We start from the raw sequence: 8,998 nt of genomic DNA on the forward strand, positions 1-8,998 counted from the left end.
AAAGAAATTATTTTAAAAATGACACTTCTAAAGCGTTTAAATTATCTTAAATAACCCTTTTAAAGCGTTTAAATTATTATTTTTTTAAAATTGTAATTAGATTATTATTTTTTTTTGTGGAGTGTCTTTTTAATGTAATCATATTTCTCTTCCATATCACCTGACAAAGATGGACGCCATAAAATATAATATTTTAAAAGGACTAATTATTAAAATTAAATGGCATTTAAATTTTAAAGAGTTAATTTTTTTTCAGAATTTTGGACTTAGCAATAAGAAAAAGAAGGTGAATATTGGTCTTTAGAGTTTTGACACGGTTATAGAGATCTGCAGAGCCCAGTCCATGATGAAACGGGCATGGCTAAAAAGAAAGTTTTGCATATGCATTTGATGAAAACTGTTATGATGTACATCGGGCCTAATTTTTTCGAGCCAGGCCGGTCCTTTTTTTAAAAAAAGTTTTATCCGATCCGGCCCGAATTTAGATATATTTTAAAAAAAAATTTCTAAGGCCCGACCCAGCCTGTCCTCAGATCTCTAACTGATATTTTATTAAAGAATTGCCTGATCATCGAGAAATACTAAGGAAGTGAGTTACCAATTTAATATTAGATTTTAACACGCGAATTATGGGTTACCAAAATGGCGGGTTCAGCTGATTTGCATTGAACGCTCTCAAATGCGTCATTATGATATACATCGTCAGTGTACTAGGTATTATAATATTATGTCATTGTCAGAATTTAAAATGGCCCAAGATGGCCCTTTGTAAGGCAAAAAATTTTCTTTCTTTCTTTCTTTCTTTCAAATATTAAATATAAAAATTAAATATCTTTATTTATTCATTATTTTTAAAAATCTTATTTTTTTGTTTTGTTTTTTGTTTTATTTATTCATTATTTCATTTCCTGTTTATTTTATTTTATTCTCTTTCATCTTTGTAATTTTATTTTTATTTTATTTATTTGCATTTCTGAAAATTAAAAAAAAAAAGCTAGACAATAAATAATGTAAATAATTTATAATTTAATACGAAAATTTATTGATAAAAAAAAATGAAATTTTTATAAGAAAAATTATTCATTTAAATTTATTTATATTTATGGGATGGATGGATGAAAATAAAACTAAAAAAAAAAATTATTTGTTGAAATCTGTAGACTATCTGCTGTTATAAGTTAAAGTCAATGTGACATAATAATAATGCCATAGACTGACGAGCATTCATAATAATGCATTTGTGCAAATCAGCTGGACCCGCCATATTGATTAACCCATGTAGTTCATTATTCTCATGTTAAAAACTACCATTAATCCTTCAATACTCCTGTGAAAAAAAATCAAGTTAATACTCGGGTGGGGTTTAATAGACCCCAATTTTAAATGCATATATCTCCAGTTATATTCATTATTTAGATTTAATATTTGGATATAAGATAGAACTAACCTTAAAACTGATAAAATTATTATTTATTTTTATTTCTTGAGTTTAAATTAAAAATGATAAGGAGTTATATAATTTGTCCCCAAATTTTCTAAAAAAAGCTAACTTTTTTTAAATTTAAAATATTAAATGAAAAAATTAACTTATATATCATATAATCATGATAATTCATAACATGGATCTTTATTCTTCAATATAAAAAAAAAATTACACTAATACATTCAAAATAAAAAAATACAGAACATAAAAATTTACTCTGGTGGGGTCTCACAAACACCAATCAGTCACAAAATGCTTATATCTTAAAAACTACTCAACTGAAATGTATGAAATTTGGAATATAGATTCTAAGATATATTTGATGAAGCTACTGAAAAATCCAGATAATAATATTTAATTGTTTTTATGCAATATCATTTCTAGCATGCCTGGGGTTTCATATACCCCACCTGAGTATTGAAGGGTTAAATTGATAACTTACTTCCTTGTATAATCAGGCAATTCTTTAATAAAGTTTGAGTCAGATATAGGAATAAAATTGGCCTCGTTTAAATTTTTTTTCTTTTTAGCTTTTACCTTTTCTGGTGGTAAGATCACACTCTCTAACCACTTTATTACTCATGCTCTCTTATTTTTATCTATTTCTGATCGATTCCATTTGTATCTTCCACCAATGTATCGTTATCAAATAAGTTCATTGTAACTTGGTAGACATTGAGCTTGAATGGCCCCCGAGGTCGCCATCATCCTAGCGCTGGTCAAGGCGTCCTCAGCTGTTTTCATTGATGCACACTTTTGATCAATGTATCGTCAGTCTAGGTGTTATTATATGGCATTGGTTAAAATATGTTTTCAAATAATTCCATTCCCAGTTCGTTCAATAAACAAAAATATTTCGAAAAATCATTATTACGTCACGCACAGTGAGTGTCTTAAGGAGAAGCGAATGCGTTAAAATTAATTATCGACTCTCATTGATTTATGATAGACATTTTGTTCGTCTGGTAAAAAAAAAACTCGCAAAAATGATAAATTGGAACTAAAGATCCGCAATCGTGGACCGGCTAAAGCGGGTTTCGGGCCGGATTTATTTAAAAAAAAATCCGGTTCGGGTTTTGTCGGGGCTCGATACTTTTTTTTAAAAAAATTTCGGGCTACGGTCGGGCTCAGATTTTTAAATGTGATATTACAATTTTTTAAAGTGATACATCTTAAAATTTATGCAAGAAGCAAGGCACTAATATTTTTTTTATTAGGGTTATTATTTTTCGGGACAAATAAAAAAAATTATTCGGGATCGTGCTGGTGTCCTGATAAAATTTGCCAAAAAAAAAATCGGGCCGGGCTTGAAACAATTAGAAATGATGCAGATCACTAAATGGAACCCCTTTTATCTCTTAGAATTTTAATCGAATGACAGTCTACGAAAAATAAATGGACAGGGATATTTTACTGGCATAGAACGGACACGAGCTGAAAGATCCGATAAGAAGGCTCTTATTTTATTTCTTTGATTAAGCGCTATAACCGGTGTAACGTGGCAAAATGGCTATTGCGCTTGAAAGCGATGACTTATTCAAATGGTATCTCCTTCCGCCCATTGTATTCATCCGCTCATGAGTCATTTTACAATATTTCATTTAGATACTTTACTTTTACATATTCGCTCTGTTGCCAATATATACGAGGGAATATTATTTGCAATATTTTGCGGTTTGAATCCCCCCTCCCCCACGCAATCTGCCATTTGTGGAAAATTTCAAAATGGCGATTGATTTTGTGAATGATTCCTTTTTTCTTTTTTTTTAAAATGGCCTTAGTTTCTCTAAACGATATGGAAGATCTGGCCAGAGATTTAAACAGTAACGAATACCGGTTCAGATAAAAAAGGCTCAATGTTCGGGTTGGGATATCGGTTCGGTTTGAATCTTTAAAATAAATCCGGTTAAAACTCTTTCATAATCATATACAAGCGAGATAATTTAAAATTACGTATAGTTTATATCTCTATTCTCTAAAAAAAAAAAAATTTAGGCCAAATACAATTGAAAATATTTTTTAAAGATTCTAAGGAAGAAGAAATTTTATGACTTAAAAAAAACACTCCTACATGGCTATAACTTCGGTAGCTCTCACCGTTAAAAAGCAATATATACGGCAATATTTAAATATAATTATTAATTGTGGTGAGTATAGTGTTGTTAAACCAACTTAATATTTTAGCCAGAAAAAGATTATGCGAATCTTAAGAATTTGCTCGTAGGTGGCACAAAGGATTTGAACATCTACTAACGAAATCTCAGACAATATTTTTTTTCTGGCTAAGAATATTTAACAACAATACTTTGTGAGTGTTTTTTTTTAGAGCTTTAAATACAGCGAATGTATTTTGGCATATTGGGAATACGCTAACGCTACCCTAGAGGTCTGTATTGAGAGGACCTTCTTTTAACCCCGCCTGTTTATGTTTCTGGCGGGAGTTGTTGGATTTTTTTAAAAAAAATATATTTTTAACATTGGGTGGCGTGGCGGGTGGATTTAACAAAATATAACTAGTGAGCGGGCTTCTTGGCTAAAAACCCCCAAGACCTCTACTACGCGTACCCTATCAATTTCGCTAATTTTTAACTTAATATTATGATTTATACTCATTTTTGTTTTTAACCAATTAAAAAAATATAAATTCAAAATGGCCCCAAAGTTATGAGGGGAAAAAAAAACCCCGCGAAATTGATAGGGTTGGTAATTCCAAACACGTTTACATTTCCGGTAAAATCATATTTTATTTTTTAAAAAAGGTACTTCATTCAAAGATTAAAATGTTCTCATTTTTACCCTTTAATTTTACATATAAGGTAAAATATCAAAAGATTTCCCACCTAGTTTATAGGCACTTTTAGAGATTTTGGGTGACATTTGACGGTTCAGGTTCCGGTAGTAAATCCCCGGATTTAGAGTCTCTTCAGCCGGAAGCACTTAAAAGGATCATTTTAAAAGATTTGTTGTTTTATCTCGATTTTTTTTTTTTAAACTTTTTGACAAAGCAACAAAAAAAAATGTCACTTTTATTATTGTATTATTACAAAAAATATATATATATAATAAACTATTATAAATAATTAATTAAATTAACATAAGTTTTAGTTATGCCAAAAAAAAAATATTAATAAAATATATACACAAAAATTTTTTTTTTTTTATCTATTACATATAAAGGGTATTTCCCTTTGAAAATATAAAAATATTTTTTTTAAACCCTTTGGTTACTTCAAAAAGAAAAATATTTTAAATAACTTTAAAACTGGCTATTGGGGGTTAATTCTTCTTAATCCTTTTTTTTATGTCGCGTATTATTGTCCATTCGTAGAAACCCGTTACCCACCCACCCTTTCAAAATCGGAAAGTTCGAACCGGTTTTAAATCCGTAAAATTAAATCGATTTTCGTCCGAATATAAATAACATCGAAAAATAAAATATTTCCCCGGGGGATTAATGCTTCTTTATCCTTTTTTTTAATGTCATCAAAAATGCGCGTCTTATTACCCTTTTCTTTCTCGGTTTTCGAACAAAACTGCAACTATTCGTATAAACCCGTTCAAAAACCAGAAAGTTCGAACCGGTTTTAAATCCGTAAAATTAAATCGATTTTCGTCCGAATATAAATAACATCGAAAAATAAAATATTTCCCCGGGGGATTAATGCTTCTTTATCCTTTTTTTTAATGTCATCAAAAATGCGCGTCTTATTACCCTTTTCTTTCTCGGTTTTCGAACAAAACTGCAACTATTCGTATAAACCCGTTCAAAAACCAGAAAGCTCGAACCGGTTAAACCGATTTCCGTCCGAATTATAAATAACATCGAAAAATAAAAAAATATTTCCCCCTTATTTATTTTTTTTCTTCAAATATAAAATTAATTTTTACATAAATCGCGCCAAAATAACAAAATCCCTAATTTTGGCCCAAGTAGGATTTTTTTTCTTCATCTTTTGGCATTTATTTGGATGACCTTGAATTATGGTATCATTTTCGATAAAATCAAATAAATATATAAAACTCAAATCAAATAAATAATATTTGATTTTTTTGGGGGGAATTGGATAAATATTCATTTTCTAATCACATTTTATTTTAATTTCTTCCTTTTTTTTCTCTTTAACTTATTCTTTCCATTCATTTTTTTATTATTTCCTCATCTTATATTACTTAAGCGCGATAAAAGTAGTAAAATTTTTTAAATAATTATTCATGTTAACTTAGCAAAACTTCTTTTTTTTATAATATATTATAAATAAAATGAATTTGCAATATACATATTATATAAAAAAACGAATTAAATATAAAAAAATTATATTTACAAATAACATCCACCCCCCCCCCCCTAACTTACTAAGGCGCATGCGCCTTATGGGGGAATATACGGGGAGGTCGCGTCGTTCCTACTAGAAGTTACAGGAACGCCGCTCGCTATGAACATCTTTAGATGATGCATTATTATAGCGTTAGCGAAATATTTACAGGAAATTACATAATTTGTTATTTAGCTAGTTATACACCTCACATGTAGATTTTTTTTAATATTTATTATTATTTCATACAAAGAAAGTATTTTTACTTACATTTTTAAAATATTTTATATTTATCATCATTATAATTATTTATATTTTTAGGGCATGAAAATAAAAGGGGAAATTATTTTTTTTTTACGTCTAAAATTTTGTAAAGTCATCATTATTTAATATTTAAATATATTTTTTTTATTTACTTCATCCCTTTACTCCCCCCTGATAATTTTTATTTTATTTATTTTTATTTTTTTTTGTGTATTTATTTATATTTTTATTTTTTTTGGATTCATTTCAAATTGCTTCCGTCATTATATAGCCCAGCCCTATAAAGAAATAATTTTTTTTTTTATTTATTTTTATATTTTTTTAAAAATTTTATTACACGTTTATTATCCAATCCTTAAATAAATTTCTTGGAATTTGGAATCAAAAGCTTAAATATTTTTTTTTTTAATGATTTCCAAAAACTTAATTGATTGGCAATAGATAAAATCAATAAATTTAAGTAAATTTAAAAATAATTTTTATTAATAATTATATTAATTATATATTTAAATAAAAAAAAGTAATTTGTGTCAAAAAAAACTTATTTTGATAATCAACTTTAAAGTTTTAATATTCTTTAGGTTCAAGTTCAAGGTAAAAAAACAATTATGATAATTTGCTTTAATGGAAATATAATGCTGCAGAGAAATGCCTTTATGACGTTTTGGATACTTTTAAGGTAAAAAAATAAATAAATAATTACGATTTAATATATATTAATTTTAATTCACCCAAACGATATATTGATTTTGATGCCAAGAAGAAAGGAGAGACAAACAAGATGTCCGATTTATTTATTAGAGTTGGTAGCTTTGTCGCAACGGGTTGTATATAGATGTTGAAATTATTTTCTAATACTGCCACGTTACGATACGGCTATTACTCCATTTATAGAAGCGATTAACATTTCCTACACAAACACATGGGCAGAATATTAGGGTCCATCTAAACTCGGAAACAGGATTCTGGAGATATGTAAGTTTTATATGTATATAATCAAACATTTATTTTTTGTAAAATTATTGTAAACGTAACTATGACTCACAATTTTATTACCAGATAATGGTTTCTGATTGGTTATTTCTTGTTGGAAACCCTTTCAAATTTTTATCTCTATTTAACATAGTAATTTACAATTTTTAATTATGATTGGTTAAAATTTTTATAAAAAAATCGTATTTTATAATTGCCCGTAATTGGCTAATTTTTACGAATAAAAATTAATTTTTATTTTATGCGCTAACCACCATTTTGCACGAAAATTACCTTGCGCATGTCTAAGTGAACTTAATTTAATCGGAATCTATCCTTTATTTTTTTGGACCAAAAATAAAAATAATGTTTTTTTTTTAAAACTTCCTTCCTGTTTGTTTTTGTATATTATGTTGACATTTTTGTTTTGTTTACAAATGTAAAAAAAAATAAATAAATAAGGCTTAATTTATAATATATATTTAAAAAAAAATAATTATCTTCTCAAAATATTTATATGGAAGGAAACGCTCTCACCCTTTAGCAAACCTGGCTACAATGTATTGTAAAAAAAAATGGCGAAAGTGGTTGAAATTTAGCCCGTAAAAGGGAAGTTAGAAGATTTAAATGGCGCGCCTTTGGTATTTAGTATATGAACCACGGATGGTAGCCATTTGCTTCCCTATATATCCTTCAGGGAGTTACGCTCCTAAAGTATTAACAAAAAATTTTTGTGAAAAACCTGATTCGAACGCCCATTATTTCATTTTTCTTTAAAATTGTGTACCACTTCCGCCCAACTAATAAAGAGTTTCGCTTATAAAAAATATTTAAAATATGTCCATGTTTGTTTATGTCATGTCCCAACATTATTTGATTTCTAACAATCTAACCTGAATATTATTTTTTTTAGAAAACATCGTCGTTAAAGCTTTGTATTGATTTTTTTGTGAGGCAATAAAATCGGGAAAATTGGCAAATCAGAAAATCCTATATCTTTAGCCTATTTCCTATAAGGATCTAATAGGCGCATACAGCACAAACTATTATCATCTCTCGCCAAATTGGGATTTGTGGTTCCTCAATTATTGATTAAACAAAATTTTTTTCCCCTCTCATTAGGATTTTTTTTTTACTGCAAATTAATTGCGCTTACAAAAAGCTACGGGCTGCGTTGCTTATGGCGTTTTCGTTCATCTTCGTCAACACCTCCAGATAACCAAAATATATGATTCGATTATAAAATTAGGATATTTACCAAGAAGGCAAACCACCATTGAGTTGCCCACCTGATAACGACGCTTTCATCGTAGCTCCCCTCACCCGTGTTACTGTCCACGTCACCAAATAGCGAGGTATCGTTATAGAACCGGTGTCGACTTGGCCGCGAGAAAGCGCAATTTTAGATTAAGTGCACCCTTTAAATGTTTAATTTTTCAAGTCCACCCAATCACTCTTCTCACTTGGGCACTAACCTTTACATCATATGGAATCCCTAGATCACGTTTCTGCGAAATTTGAGCACTCGTCCTGTAAAAAGGATGCAGAAAAAAGAAGAAAAGTGGCGAAAAAGATTAAAACGAATCATCAATTTACATGGAGAATATTTTTTGGCATTCCTCAATGGATTTAATATGGTCAATATGATATTGTACACGACCACTTAAAAAATAATAGTAATAAATTGGAAAACCGCTTCCATGACTGGAAACATCAGTTATAAAAACCGAACGACGTCATCAAATACATGGCAGAAAGGAGCAGTTGTTAAACAATAGGATAACAATAAAGAAAATGTATATAAGGTTTATTGAAAACCTGCACACCAGTTGAGATCGAGGGAACGACAGGCATCATTTGGAAGAAAATTAATTAGCCAACAACTAGATAAAAAAAAACAAGTTTTTTATACTACAATTCTTATCGAAAATATAATCTTCCATTTTATTGCAAATTTGTCATTATC

The sequence above is a fragment of the Gordionus sp. m RMFG-2023 genome, chromosome 1 (genome assembly GCF_954871325.1).
Source record: "Gordionus sp. m RMFG-2023 chromosome 1, tfGorSpeb1-WG-v2, whole genome shotgun sequence".
Lineage (NCBI taxonomy): Eukaryota > Metazoa > Nematomorpha > Gordioida > Chordodea > Parachordodidae > Gordionus > Gordionus sp. m RMFG-2023.